This window comes from Felis catus, chromosome B2 (genome assembly GCF_018350175.1).
Source record: "Felis catus isolate Fca126 chromosome B2, F.catus_Fca126_mat1.0, whole genome shotgun sequence".
NCBI lineage: Eukaryota > Metazoa > Chordata > Mammalia > Carnivora > Felidae > Felis > Felis catus.
Genome location: NC_058372.1, coordinates 125,758,961 through 125,775,405, shown reverse-complemented (window position 1 = coordinate 125,775,405; position 16,445 = coordinate 125,758,961).

The window sequence follows — 16,445 nt, the reverse complement described above, 5'->3', positions numbered from 1 at the left end:
TTTTGAGACATAGAGACAGAGCATGAGCAGGGGAGGGGCAGAGAGAGAGGGAGACACAGAATCCAAAGCAGGCTCTAGGCTCTGAGCAGTCAGCACAGAGCCCTATGCAGGGCTGGAACTCAATGACCGTGAAATCATGACCTGAGCCGAAGTTGGGTGCTTAACTGACTGAGCCACCCAGGCACCCTCCCCCCCTCCCCCCTCCCCCCTCCCCCCTCCCCCAAGGCATATTTTAACAAATGAAATTCTAAACGCTTACCAACTGGATGCTTTTTAGCACATTGTCTTATTTGGCCATTTCACCCACTTGGTAATATTTTAATACAATATCTTGACTCATATTTTAATTTGCATTTATCACATTGGCTCTTGATAAGTCTTATCCTGATGATACAACTGAAACAAATCATCCTACTTCACATTCAAAGGAATTATTTTTTTAAGCAAAGCACATTCAAGCCATAGAGGTTTTAAGCTGAAAACCGAGCTTTTGTATAAAATCATCCTAGGATAATCCAATCCCAGAATTGACTTGGATGTAGAAGAAAATAATGGGAAAGCAAACGCACAACATATTTCAAACACTAGAGGGAGTGAAAAAAGGAATTTGAAAGATTTGGGTTTGCAACAACTACAAGCAGATGTTTCTCAGAACTTCGGTCACAATTCAACGATTAAATCTTCCAATGCATGGCCATACGTGTCATGTAACATGAATGATGGTGGGTGTCAGATTACTTAGCATTGGATATTCAAGCTAGTTAGGAACCAAGTTCCCCCGTATTGCCCCGCTGTGTGACTTTGTACAAACCATTCAACCTCTCTGGGCCTCAACCCTCGTGTCTTAGTTGAAAATAATGCAAAAAATTAAGTAGTTATAAAGCTACTTGCTCTAAATTTTAAACTACTAACATTAATTAAATAAGGAGAAGCTGCTGAAAATTGCACGTGATGGTTACATTTCCAGCAAGCTGCTACACGGTGGCTTCACCACATATCTCTGCCTCAAATGTGTCTAAGCCTTAAATAAATGTGTAATAATGTTAGTAAATATAAATAACAATAAATACTTTTCCATCTTAATGAGGAACAAAATTGATGATTGACCTTAGATTCAAGAATGACTTTCTCAAGAAGCTTTCTCTGACACCCTCACCATGTCCACACATTAGAATGCACTGCCCTGAGCCGAAAAGAGCTCACTATCACCATATGTGGTTAAGCAAAGATGTGCTATAGAAGAAATTGAATAACGAACAGAACAGTTCTTAGAGTAAGCAAGAACTGCATTTAAATCCCCAAACTACCTAAATCCACATTTTAGTTACTAGCTCTGTGAACTTGCACTACTTACAAAACCTGTCTTAACCCTTTTTTTCTTATCCATAAAATGGAACTGATCCCCGTCTCAGGAATTTTGTAAGAATTACGTATGGCAAGGGAGTACATCTGAAATGCTAGGCTGTAGGCAATAGTTATTACTATTTTCCAAACAGTGTGGGTTTTTTTACAGTATGTTAGCCAGAAGACTCACCCTCAAATTCGAAAGGTCCCTTTCAAGGTTCTAAGTTTCTACCCTATAATCACATGAATGTGCTCACATTAATTCAAAATGGACTCTTTCTGGACTTTTGTGGATCTCATCAGAAAGTCTCAAGCAGCTATGTTCATACAGTTATGTCATGGCTGCTAACACACTTAGAGCAATTGCAAGACACCAGATATTGTAAAGTACCGTAGATTATTAAATGCATTAGAGAAGTGTTCCAGTTTTAAAACTGTTTGCCTTAGAATCAATGAAGTAAGTATCCATAACAATCATGACTCTGTAGAACTGGGGTCTTCCTCCCAATTCTTCTTTCCAGGCTTTTCTTCCACTAGGGCATTAACTTTCCTGTATCAGCACACCCTTCCCTTCTCTTCAAATGTCCCTCTTCCTAATTCCACTTCTTCCTTGGTGTCTTCTCCTATCCGTCTCTCCTCGGAACACCTCCTTTATTTGTTCCTATCATGTGGAGACATAGTGCATAATGCTTATGTTTTGCTTTGTTTTATCCTGTATTAGAGTGCAAAGTTCTGAAAATCTTGTTCATTTTTGTATCCGCTATAGTGTTTGGCAGAGGGTAGAAACTTAATATTTATTGTTTAATCAAATAAATGAAACTATAGCAGAATTAGTTACATTTCCGTGAATGGTAAGTTGTTTCTAAGAATTTCAAAGATAACCCATTACACAGAGCAAGACGATGTTAACCCGCATAATTCTTATTTTAAGTAATGTGAACGAAGAATTGTTCATTCAGTCAAGTAAAATGAAAACTAAAAATACTCTCTACCCCACTTTTTGATGACTAAAGATGTTGTTTATTTCAAACGTCCTTAGGGACCATCTTATTTTGCTGTTATTGGATACATCATTCTTTAAAGTAAAAAAAAAAAAACAGTAATATTTAATGATCATCATTACCTTTGCAATAAGGTCCTGAACTATATTGAACAATAATTTTTTGAAGATATCTGTAATACCATGACATCTCGCCCAAAACTGAAGGGTCTGGGGTTCTATACTGTTTACAGATCAGTGTCTGCTCATCTTCCACAGCTTCGTGCATGCTAACGAGAGACATGGAACCTGCGAGTCAAAAGCAAAGAAAAGTTTATTACCCAAAGCAATATTAGTGGCCAAAGAATTATCGTTCTTGCACTCGTTCTCCAAGCCTCAGTCCCCACAGAGTGATACAAAGAGGGTCAAACGACATGTGGACACCCAGTTGGTTGTAGAAAAGAAATCCTGAGCTTAGGGAACCAAATCTTTTATACTGAGTAGTAAACGTACTTGCTCGTTGTTCTGGAGGGGAAATACTTTTTCTGTGTTCCAAGACTGTAAACACACCCGCCTTTGCTCCAGAGAGAGATGCTTTCTCTAACCGCAGACGCCGTTTGCTATATAAACATCCTTGAAAAGATCATCTGGAAGAAAGACACTTTGTGCCTTTACTCAGAAGATGGGCAGAAATGTGAGACACCTATAGATAATTATCTCCCGACAAATGCTACTTATGGACTTCCATCAAAGCAGAGAACCAGACTCCGGGATTCATTATTCTATCACATATAGAGTAGGACCAGTTCTACAATAATATAACATATGCGTTCCTAAAAAGTGCCATGCTGTGTAAAATTATGCAATGAAAATAACAGAGCTTTTGGGGAAAATTGTGTTAAGGAGTACAACACTCAAAAGTTTTGTCAACGACACACTAAAAATAATATAGAAACCTAATAAACACAGTAGTGTGGCTTTACACATGTGAAATATTTAACTAAATATAAATATTCTAATAAATATGACACTTTACCTTGAAAAAACTTGAAGTTTGCTTGTAGAAGGGACTGTTGAGAGTTTCAGTTCTGAGCTATTACAAAGCAATGGGGCGGGTTATCTAAAATCAGATGGAAAATGTAACAACAGATGTACATGGGTGACTCATCATACACACAGTGACTGAGATAGGAGGCAAATGTTTGAGGTGTGTGTGTGTGTATGTGTGTGTGTGTGTGTGTACATTTTGTGTTTTCCTCACAGTTCAACTGAGTTGGGTGCTGTTCTCTGTACACACCTAGTGTTTTCCATGGATAGACACAAACATAAAGGAACGGAACATTTGTGTTATGCTCAAATTATTCCCTATTCTATCAGTTTGTTTGGGGAAAAAAATCTCATTTTCAAAACAAGTGTTATAACTTCATATGATATTCTATTTACAAGTAACCCATTGTTCTTATTCATTCATTAAGCATATTTTTTGCAGACCTGTACTAGCTAACATTCTTGTTAGCTTAATTTGAATTCACCTATGCACTGGAATATGTATTCTTTTTATGGGTTTGTGTTACCAACATAAAACATAATTGAAACAATCTAGGATAGTTTAGTAATTTCCTCCTCATTCCTTGTTATAACCCTCTTCTTTCCCCAAAGTTACCTTAGTGACAGTTTTGTGTTATCCTTTCAAGTATTTGTTGTACTTTTATACACATAGATAAGTAGATTTCTTTTTTTCCTCTCTCTCTCTTTCTCTCTCTCTCCCTTTCTCTTTCTCTTTTGCATCTATGAGATCACTCTGTGCTTATGTTTCTGAGATTCATCTTTTTCATTCTGAGATTCAATATATTGCACAGGTATTTCTGTTAGGACATCATCCATGTTAACTATTTATAATACTCCATGCTGTGAATATAACAGCAATGCCATCAATTAACTGCTTCCCTATAAACATTTTTAAAAAGGGGGAAAAACTATTGGTGCTCCCATCTGAATTTTCTGTAGAATGACTTGCTAGAAATAGCATTAATGGAAGAAAGGGTTCACAATTTTACATTTTGATAGGTGTTGGCAAACTATCTAAAAATACAGCGTATTAAGTTACACCATTACTTTTTTTCTCTATAGCTTTGCCAACATTGGATGTTATCCACCTTTTACAATTTTTGTCAATATCATCGCAATTTATTTTCAGTCTGTATTTAACACAGTTTACCGGTGATAATGAGCATTTTTTTCACATTTCTTAGCCATTGCATTTCATCTCTGAATCATAGCCATTGCTTCTTTTTGGCACTGAATTTTTTATATGTTTCTCCAAAATGTTTATTTGTAGGAGTTTTTATATAGATTATTGTCAACAATCCGTTGTCTCATGAATTTGGTGCAAATAATTCTAATATATTTTAAATTCTAAAGGTGGTGTGGTTAGCTTGAAAAAAGAAAATCTCATTCGTATAAAATATTCTGAAAATTTTTTCATTGTTTCCCTGATGTAGAGAAGAATCTCTCAATTAATCAGGTGTTAGAAAGTGTGTAAGTAAAGTTAGAAGGGGCTGAGCATTAAAAAATACAAAGAAAGAACAAAAGGAAATGGAGAGAAACTACAAGCCCAATAAGGTATACAATGTCAATGAGGATTGTGAAAGACACATCAGCCTTATAGTGCTTTTCTCCTAGATGAATCCTATTAAGAGCATTATGACTAAAGTAAATCTCCTTTATCTGGGGAAGAGAAAGCCTTTCAATAAAGAGTAACACAGATCTATTAATAATATTAAGATTGCTTTTACATATGTAAAGAAAATGTAAAAAGAGATGGCTATTCCTAGGTTTAATTATAACGTCAATTAAATGAAAAGGCTATATTTGATGGGTTCAGTAATAATGCATATAAAGACTTTTCTCTAAAAATTTCCAGCATCTTAGAATTTGTGCCACCCCAAGGTCATATTCCATTTCTTAGGTGTCCGAACCAAACCTCTGAAGTGGGGTGGAGGAATAAACACCCTAGAGGTCTCTGCGCTCAATATGAAAGGAGATCAGGATGAAACAAATCATCCACAGGCTTTGTCTGAAACATGTTCATAGGATACAAGGCAAATATGTTTCTTTACTTTAGTTCATAACTTTATTTCATAACTTCAAAATATTCAAATACATTTATAACGGTCGCTACCAGTTCTTTATGTAAGCAAATAATACAATTTGAGAGCAATTTTAAAAAATGTTCCCAATATGATCACCTGCCTTTGCAAGGTCAGTGTAAAAAAAAAAAAAAAAAAGGCCAAATTTGACAATTCAATATCTGCCTTCTCAGATTAAGTGAAAAGAAATACACAATCCACAAGGGGCTGAAATATGTGGGGGTGTGATTATAGGACTGCTGTCCCTTGAGAACCTGGTAGAAATAAGATATGTATCTCTTGAGGCCATTCCAAAGATGAGAGAAATTTAGTGAATACAAACAGATAGACACGTTGCCCACATTTCTCAGCTCTAAACATTATGTTGAGCATAGCTGGGTTCCATTATTGCAGTTAGGCTGTAGGGCAGTGATCTGGACCGGCTTTGTTCTCCCCAGTAAGAACTGATGCATTTCAAGTCGCTAATCAGCATTGTCTGTGCTTTTGCTCAGCTAATCTTCTGGCAATGTGCGATGAACAATCTGCCTATTGACTGTCTCAGCGGTTGAGTCCCTCCGCCCTCACCCCATGTTGATCCCCATCTAGTTTCTGCTGGCTGCTCTTTTTTCCTATAAAAGAAGGAGGTATAAAAAGCTGGCCATTCTCTTCCCCTCCCCCAAGATACAATTCGCACTCTCCTGGCCAGTTCTCTGCTCCCCTCCTCTCAGTGAGTCCTTCTGGAATTTGAAAAATGCTGCCTAATTCTTAGCATGTACTTGGATCATGACTGAATTTCAACCACCTTCAGCTCCCTTTTACGCAAGAGTTTCTGCTGTGTTTTACTGTGTGTGTGTGTGTGTGTGTGTGTGTGTGTGTGTAGAACTAATTTATAACAAATAGGGACGTTTTGGTAACATCTGTCATCACTTCGTCCAGAAAATACTTGTGATTAACACTTTGTATTAGGAGACAGAGCAGGCAGTCAGGAGGATATTGACCTTTGTATTACTGAAATAAATATAAATTTGCCAGTGGATGTCTTTATAACACAGCCCTAAGAAGGGAATAGGAATAATCTCTGGATTTCCTATTTTAAAACTTTGTATTATTTGCATTCCTGCAGAAAAAAAAAAACATGAATTTTGCCGAGACTCCACATGAATTTACTTTTAACAGGAGGTGTAGGAGAAGTTGCAATATAAAAAAAATACTTAATTATAATTTTTAAAGTTACTAGCACAACACAAAATATTATTGCCAGAGCTATGTAATTTGTCTTTACCTGTTCTTGTAAAACTGCTCAAATTCAATCTCAGGCAAATGTCCTCATTTGCTAAGAGCAAAGTTAGAAAGGAAATCAGATAATTACCTATGTTTTTACTCAGCGTCATCTTCTGGCCGCAACCACACATAATTATAACCACATATAACTCAACCACATGTAACCAGTTCTATAAACATAACTAATGGATATAACTACATATAACCCCAAAATAGAGAAAATAAAGCTCTGTCCAGGCAGAGCAACACATACCACAAAGAATTATTTGCAATCCTTAGACCACAGTCCCCTCCCCTCGTTTCCTCTTTATCTTTGTTTCTCCAGAGGAAATAAACACACAAATATCGCCATTGAAACCAAAAAATTTTAAACAAAAATATACTTTCGCCACTTATAATGCCAGGATCTTAGAACAGTCATTGCTTAAACACTCAAGATCCTTGGGCATAGTTGTCGATTCCTTTATACAAGTTCAAAATCTTTTGGGATGAATTCAAGACCATGTGTGCTGTTGCCCTATGGGGATTCGGACAAACTAAAAATTGCCTGCATATCTAGTAAGTGTATCAGAGTCACTTTACTAAGCAGGCTATGCACCTCGGATTGTGGCGATGCTTACTCCGAATTTTCTGCTTAGCCCAGGAATCTAGACCTCTCCTGGGGCATATAGTAAAGTTATGTACATTTTAAGGAATCAATTAAAGCAGCAGCTGAAAATCAACAGGCTGCTGATGTAGTTACTAGACCCACTGTGCTCCCATAGTGCTTTGCCATCTCCTGATGATAGCACTTACTCATATTGTACTGTAATTTTTCTATAGCTAAATCTATCCTTTGGTAGACTTCAAACATGGAAGGGCAGCCTAAAGGTAGTTTTCATTTCTTCTTACCTCGAATCATGTGTGCAACAAGGCAAATTATAAATATATGTGAAAATAAATAAATAAAATGTGTCTTTCCCAAGAGCCCAGTACAATGCCTGCTGTATGTATATATGGTAGACAATCAGCTCATTTGGTTACAAGAACTAATTTGTGAATAAATATAGAAGAAGGGAGGAGGCCCAGATCTTCTGATTTAAAACTCATTTGAATTCAAACCTTCCCTTGACTGTAGTTCTCTTTCCAGGCCCTACCTCTTTTCCTTCTTTTTCTGCCAAACGTCTTGCAAGAAATGTCTACATTTACTGTCTCCAAGCAGAAGTGTCCCAGACAACTGAAAGTCTTAACAATTCATAGATTCCAAAGTGGAAACTAAGACATTAAAAATCATGAAGTAACAATATTTTACTTAAAAAAAAAAAAAGCAAAATTAGAGAACAGAGAGCCATCTACGGAAGATTAAGATTTTGAGAAATCCTCATTGAGATATTTATTGCATTTTCTTATTTTATTCTGGCTTTCTAACAAATTCCAGTAACTGTATCTCTTCCTAGTTATGATTTTTAAAGTGTTCTGCAATCTCCGGAGAAAATGATTTTGAAGACTCGTTGTCTAGTCATCTTGGTACACGGTAGGACTCATTTGGAAAAAGTTTTCACCTTCTGAATCTTTATCAGAGCTTTAAAAATAAATTCAATTGCTTTGTGCCACTTAAAAGACTCAGCTCTAGGAAAGTGGAGTAATCTAGAGTATAGTTACTCAAAGACACACAGATTCACTCCTTAGCAGTCTGGGAAAGTTCTCTGCCTAGTAGGTGGGTTTGTTGATTTTCAAATGAGGGGATCCTGGGCAACTCAACCTTATTTTCTCATTTAAAGAGGTTTTGCTATTGTTCCTGTTTAATGGGCCTCCACTATGAAAGTGTTGAGGCTACCAAAGTCAACACCATCTTGCAAGGGTAGATCAAATTCTTCATTCAGATTGGTAGGCAAAATTTAAGGGAAGATTTCACTTCAGCAGCATGGTAGAAAAAAGTGTTGCAATGGTATAAAATTTCAGACCTACCACCCTGTAGCTTTTCCTATTTATGCTTCACAGGGTCATCGATGGGCTACCCTTCAGATTGTTTGTAGTATTGAATTAGAAATCTTTAAAAGTAGAATACAGCCAAGTCCCCTAATTTGTTCTGTTTGAGAATACATCAAGAACCTAGTCATATACTTATAAAACCCTATCAAGACCTAAAGAAGGGTCCCATATACTTACTCTCCAAACACATGCTCTTTTAAATACCAAAGCTCTACATTTAGTGTTTTATAAATGGTTAGGAAGCTCTTAAGTGACTTCCTTTTATTATCATAAACAATGCTACTGTTTAGCATAAACAATGCTACATGCTACTGTACAAATGGAGGAGTGAAAAAAATAGATAAGCAAAATACCCCCAAATCAGGGGTGAGGGGTGAAGACCAAGCATCCACATTGAAAAGACCAAGCAATTGGGGCCCCTGGGTGGCTCAGTCAGTTAAGTGTCTGGCTTCGGCTCAGGTCATGATCTCCCGGTCCATGAGTTCGAGCCCTGCGTCAGGCTCTGTGCTGATACTTCAGAACCTGGAGCCTGTTTCAGATTCTGTGGTCTCTCTCTCTGACCCTCCCTCATTCATGCTTTGTCTCTCTCTGCCTCAAAAATAAATAAGTGTTTTAAAAAAGTTAAAAAAAAAAAAAAAAGAAAAGGCCAAGCAATCACTCTTTCCCCCTAAAATCTTGAGAAATGCTATATCCGAGAGGAAAACACAGATATGATTATAAATGGTCAAAATTATACTTTAAAAATAAGATTTAAAAGATATACTTTTGTTCATGGTAAAAAAAAAAAAAGTTAGAACTAAATGGGAAAGAATTTTATACCTGCCTGAAGTAATTTTATAGACTCCCACAGCAATCTAAAAGAAAGTGCTAATGAATGGCGTTAAATTGGATCACGCAGGTCCAAAAGTCTTGCAGTAAAAATAACCAAACCTGTTAGAGAAATGAAAAGCAAATTAAAGTTTTAAAATGTCTGAAAGTACAGAATGAGAAATGAAAACAATGTGACTAATTCAGAAATTACCTTTGTACTAAGCTATCAATGTATTAAGGATTTATTATTATTATTATTAATACATACAAAGAAGGCTTATAGGTCTAACAAGAGATAACTGGGATCAGATGTCTTAGGTTCAAATCCCAGCTCTGCTCTTCTCTAGCTGTGTGATCTTTGGCTAATGACTTAACTACTCTGTACCATTTCCTCATCTGTATAATAAAGACCTATCCTAAAGCCAATGTGAAGATAAATTGAGTTAATACGCATAATGCACTGTGCCTGGCCCACTGTAAATATTTCATAAGTCTCCCTTTCGGTGCATGTATTGTTTAGTATATAGAATTAGTATATAATTCTCAGGTCAGGCCCATACAAGACTTATATGGCCCAGTAGGAAACAGAGAAGTCATACTCCTATTGATGTGTATCCCTCAACACATATAATGCCACACATTGTCGTGTGGACTAGTGGCCTTCAAACTGGACTGATGTCTTAGGAATGAGAGCAAGACACAATTCCATTTTCTTTGTGTTCCAAAGACTGAACTCACACAACTGTGTTTCACAAGTTTCAAATGCAATTCCTTGAATTTTGAGAGGAATTCTTTTCTTTTTTAAAAGGTATCTTATTGAATAAAACCCGACCAGTTTGTTCCCTCATTGCCATTTCTGAAGTTGCTCTGCCAAGACAACATCATCAATCAATGAGAGAATGTGTCAGCAGGGGGCTTCTCTTCTTCTTTTTCTGAGGGGCTACGATGTTTGTTTTTCAACTGAAACCGAGCTCTAAGTAAACACAAATTTTTATTTCAGAGTAAATGTTTTCAAGTTCCACAGCACCTTTGTTTTCTAAGAATGTCAATTTTATGTTGGTTCCCAAGTCGATAGAAAACGAAATAAATCATTTAAAGAACACATTTATTTCTTGCAACAAAACAGTCCAAGGAAATAGTCAAAATGTTCAGTAAAGCAAGGCATTTGCTAAATAAATGAAAACTTCACAAGCTAAGTACGGAGTACACATATGCGTGCATGCCCAGAGAAGAAAGGGAGAAAGGAAGACTAAAGAAGTCAGTGAGCTTTAAATAAAAAGTGCCATGGCATTATACATCTCTCTAACGATGGTAAAACAAAAACAGAAACACATTTGGTCTGTTTCCCCAAAACCTTGGTTCACATTTGCGTTCCGTCTTCTGAAAAAAAGGAACTTGAAATTCAACATGAAACATGGTTGTGCTGAAATTCTGCAAAACAGGCTTATTAGTGAAGTTCCAAAATGTTGACATTAGTAGAAGATTCACAAACATGTGGGAAGCAAGCCCTTCTGATTATTGATAGTGATCCTGTGTGTTATTTTACACATCGATTTAACCACTGCTCCTAAGAATCAGACACATAAGACCCCAGCTGTAGCCGTTATATCGCAAACTGACATTCATACATCCCTTCGAGTCTCTACAAAGCTGTCTGCAAGTTGAAGTTTTAATGAACACAGTTTAAAGAGCCACAAAATCAAGTGGAAGGTTGGCAACCATCTGTTGAATTTGTGCTCCATAGATAGACAATCCCCACCATTTAGAGACTGGAGTGGATTGTTTTACCCTGAATGGTGTGAATTTCCTCTCCAGGCAGTGCAACAGCACAGATAATGACCACGTTGTACTGGAGAGGCCTGGCCTAAGAGCTTGGGGACCAGAAATAAAATCATACATTGTATTCCTTCTTGAGGAGGTCAACTTGCTTTATGCACACTATCTAATCAATTCTCAAAGCATTCCATTGAAATGAGGGAGAGGCAGCTACAATATTCGCTTTACAGATGGATAACCTGAGGCTCTGAAAGGTTAAGCAGTTTTCCAAGGTCAGGAAAGGCCATTTCCACACAACCGCAATTACCTGTGCAATGTAGGCAAAAAGGAACAGACACAGACTGCCGACTGCTTTGCTTAAATGGAGGCGCCGTACCTGAATGACTACAGGAAAACAAGGACCGGGCCAGAATTCTCCCCATAAGCTGGCCTAGATGCCCAGATTCACCAGATGATTGACAATTTTCTATTCAACTTGAAACTGGAAACAGCTAGGCAAGGGAGAGAACAGGAATGAGGTCACAGATCTGCTATTTATAGGATATCAGCCACCGCACTCAGCTGCTTTTCAGTTAAGGTGAATATTGAATGCAATTTTCTTTTTCCAACTCCATACAGAGAAACTATTTTCAGAAAAGGAAATTATAGAATTTAATAATATTTCTTGTGACATGGTGATTTGCTTTGTGACGGTCTCAGCAACGTTTACCGCATATTCATCCGGGCTCATTGACCATAAATAAAAACGCAGTCACATTCTTTCTTGCTCCACAGATTTTTCCTTTTTAAATATGGCAATAAAGATTCTGTGGGCTTTTTTTTTTCTCACCTGCAAAACATTCGTTGAATTTGCAAAGTTATAGCAAAACAGAACACCAGTGTGGACGAGGAGAACACAAGGTGGGCTTTTATGAGGTAAGGGATCTAAAGCAACCTGATGTGCCTGTTTAGCTGCAAGAGTTAATTCCTGTGAAAACTACACTTCCGCACATTTCCTTCTGCCGAGCGAGGTCTGAGGCTTGTGGAGGCTTCAGACAGTGAGCAGGGGCGGGCCGGAAGCCATGGGTTCTTTTGATGTAGATTGATGCATGACAGTAGCCCCTGTGCTAAATATCAAGTTTTCTTTCTCTTCTGCATTTTTCCCAAATCCAGAAAAGAGATCCCTTGGCCCAAAATACACAGATAGTCCCTAGGGCACACCAAAAGTTGCAGATAACAATGCCTCGTGCTTTCTGTGACTCACCAACCGTAACCAAAACTAAACCAGCAATCTGAAACAGAAAGGCCAGGGTGAAGATTCAAGATGAAAAACAAAAGGCAAAGAAACCAGGGATGAAACCGCCTCCGGAGTATCCCCGAGCTTCTAAGCGGGAAAAGACCAAACGAGGATGAGACACTTAGGACCCTAGTTTACCTTCCCTCCAGGGAAAAGCCTCTGGGACAGCTGCTGGGAGCTTTGGGCATCTCAGCCAGCCTGAAGCTCCCCCTGCTGAGGTTGCCCTGTTGCCAGGACCCTGCAGCTGGTGCCCACAATGACCCCATCAGGGGTGGTCACCCCGGTGTGTGGGCAGCGACCACCTAAAAATCCTGTTCTGCATACAGATTCCCGGGCTCTGTGGAAACGGACATTGATGTGCTCAGTTTGAAGGTCTCAGGAATCTGCGTTAACACCAGAACCTCAAATAATCCTGGGACCCCAACTGGAAACTGAGAAATTCATTAATCGTGTCACCTGGAGGATGTTTCCAGAACTGTTTCCACGCCCAGGCAGTCAGAGCACCACCTTAAACCCCCCATTTGGTGGACATAGTCTGTTTAATGGATAATGACATGCAAAGGCCTAAGAACAAACCCAGAAGCTACCAGTTAAAGGCCTCTTATCACCCACAAAATGAGACCGAGATTAAATTTGTTTAAATAAGCATGGCTGCAGCTGCCAATCTGCAATTGACAGCTGATTTTATAAGACAGGATTTGACAAAAAGATCATTCAGGGACATTTCCACCCTACTATCCATCTTTTACTTGTAAGAGCTACTTCTACAGAAGCGCGTGTGTGTGTGTGTGTGTGTGTGTGTGTGTGTGTGTGTGTGTTGTGTGTTTCTTCCTCTGACCAGTATCCTCTGTGCCTTGCCCTTCCCCCACCTCACCATATGCCAGTCTTTCTTCCTGTGCCCTCACTGTTTCCTTTGTCTCATTTGACAGCCCCCTTTGTCCTCCTTTTCCCATCATCCAGCTATTGTCGATACAATAAAGCTTACAAAGGGGATTGCTCATCAGTGAGACTGTTGACCAATTGATGGAGAACAAGAATCATCAAGATCATAACTTGATGTTTGTTAACATTTTAGAATTTACAAAGCATGTTCACCTTGTGTTATTGGTAGTCACAAAACAAAACAAACAAACTGAGGTCGTAATATTATGCCCAAGGAAGGCATTGAGACTGAGAGTATAAATGACCTGTTCAAGACCACACTGTTGGGGAAAGGCAAAGCCTGAACTTGGACCAAAACTTTCAGTTTTAGTCACACTGCTCTTTCCCCATGCTATCTGAGAGGACAGTTCCTAGCCCTACTTAGATTTTTTATATTATTCAAGTGTTCCCGTTTGAAACCAGGTTTCAAAAAAAATTGATTACATAAAACCACTGGACTGCAAACAAGATTCAATTTATCCTAAGGTAATTTGTCCAGTGGTGTGAAGAAAGGCATTTTTTTTTGCATTTTCTTAGAAAGGGGACAGAAAAAATAGTAGAGAGCACTCCTCTGTGAACTTTTCAGAAGAATGAATGCTCAGTGTCCCGGGGCTTACCCAGCCTCTTCAAGGTCTCCTGGTGGTCTTCCGGTTCAGTCCAATGAATCCTTGAACATTTTAATGTTGATCATTCCAATCAACAAAACGACAATACTCAACCACGCATCCTGTTTTGATTGGAAAAATGCAGAAATAGCTGAAATATACCGCAGAACAATGTGATGTTGCAACTCTTCTGTTCAGTTAGTCTATGTGCTTAAAGCAACTTAGAGCCCATTGTGTGTAGACTAGCACACCAGACAAGTCATGTAAGAAATCGCTGGAGAAGACCAATTTTCTAAGTTAGCTACTAAGCTTGATCAAATAAATTAGACAACAGCTTACTCTCCACTGTACTTTATAACTTGTAGAAACAATATTTGAGGCCCAGAATGATTCCCAGATTGCACTGTTACTCTTACAGCAGGAGATGCAAATGCAAAATGAAAAAAAAAAAAAAAGGTAATCAACTCTCAAGTGCTGTGTGATCCTCTAGGTATTGTAAAACATCCTTAACATCATTTTAAGCAAATATTATAAGGTTATTTTTAAAACAATCCCTCCAAACCAATTACAAGCTAGTTTGAAGTGGTTTAAGAGAAGAGGAAAAGAACTCAGTGCAATTTTAATTTGCACCCCCTGTTGCCGGAGTGTAAAACTTTGAATTTTCTAGGGATGTGATTTCAGGAAGTCCAAGGAACAGTGTCTCCTTAAAAGCACATGGCAGAAACCTTCATCAGAAGATTGTGCTTTAAAGTCAGAATTCTAGGTTACATTCCAACAAAAAGAAACTGACATCTCACATGACTGTTTTTTTTTTTTTCTGATTAAAAGTATACTCTAACCTTCTCTGAGTCTAATGCTTAAGGCTAAGACAGTCATCTCATTTGGCTGCTATGGGCAGCAAGGATTCTGAAAACTCAGCAGTACATGGATATTTCCTGCTTATGGAGGTCAAAAGAAGCAGCGGTTGTAAATCTTGAGAGAAAGATTTGACCCAAAGGAGAAACTTAATGGCAGTGCAGTGATGTAGGTACTAAATGAACTTTACTTGGGCTTGATAGGAAGAGGATGCTAAGTAAGTACTCATGTAGATGTAGAAAGTAATTAGGCTGTGAGACTTAGTCTACCCCAGTATTTTTCTCTCAAACCCCACCTGCATGTTCTGGAAGGTGATAATACCCAGAGGTATGCTACCCAGACTTTTTTCTAGAATACACATAGGTCCAGATTTATCTAACCTTCTCTTATTGAACTTACATGCCTTATAAAAATGACCACTCTACTGTGCTTCGAGGCTCCATCTCAACATGCTTCCATCATAGATTCCTCCTTTTTTGAGGACTGAGTAATTCTGGTTTACAAGAGTGGATAAGACTTAGTTGTCTGACAGCGAAATCATTACATAGTCCAAAGTTGTCTTGTTCCTCATCCCTTCCCTTTCTTCATTACAGTCAGCGTCCCAGTGTGCCTTTGCCTTCTAAGTATCCAAGATCTCATTTTGGACCCAACATCCTTGCTTCAGAGGAAAAACAAAACTCCTTTAATGAAATGAATTTCTGCTATGTAATTTATATCTTAATGTATTCCTTCACACAAGAATTTGCATAAGGATTACACTAACTAATGGTGGGATTAAGGCATTTGCCACATGCTGTTGATGGTTCAGAAGGTTTTCCTGGAACCTTTTGGTTACTGCTCTGGAGGTGACCAACAGCATCCTCCAATAAGGCTTGACTGTGAATGTGGGTAGAGAACTGCTTAAAGGTTCCTTACGCAGCTCTACAATGTAAAATGATGCTGGTAATGATGGCAGAATGCCATCTCCTGCTCAGGCTACTGCAGCAAATAACTTACTATGGAATTCTTTCAGAGGAAAATAAAAATAATATCCCAGGAACTAATGAAATGTTCAAATAAATATGGAAAGTAAATACATGATGATTCAGGTAATTCAAGTCTTATACCTAAAATGATTCCAATAATTTGAATAAAAGATGATGAAATGCTTGAAAGTCAAAATCAAATATCTTTTAATTGATCCAATAAATGTTTAATGCTTCACTTCACTTCATCTTGTGGACACAACAAGGGAACACTTAGTAGACAGTGATTTGAGACAGTTGTTGAAAATTCCCTCCAGGATGATCATGCTATATAAACAGTGGGAGTACTTTTAGAGAACATTTAATGTACTGTAGCTAAGTTTTCATTGTTCTGCCCTGGCAATTCCCTGAGGACCACGTGTAAGAAAAGGGAGCAAGAAGACAGATAGAGACAAAGAAAAATGTTGGCTCTTTTGGTATGGGGGACCAAGCATATTCATGGGGGTTCAGATAAATGTTTGCCTATAACATATA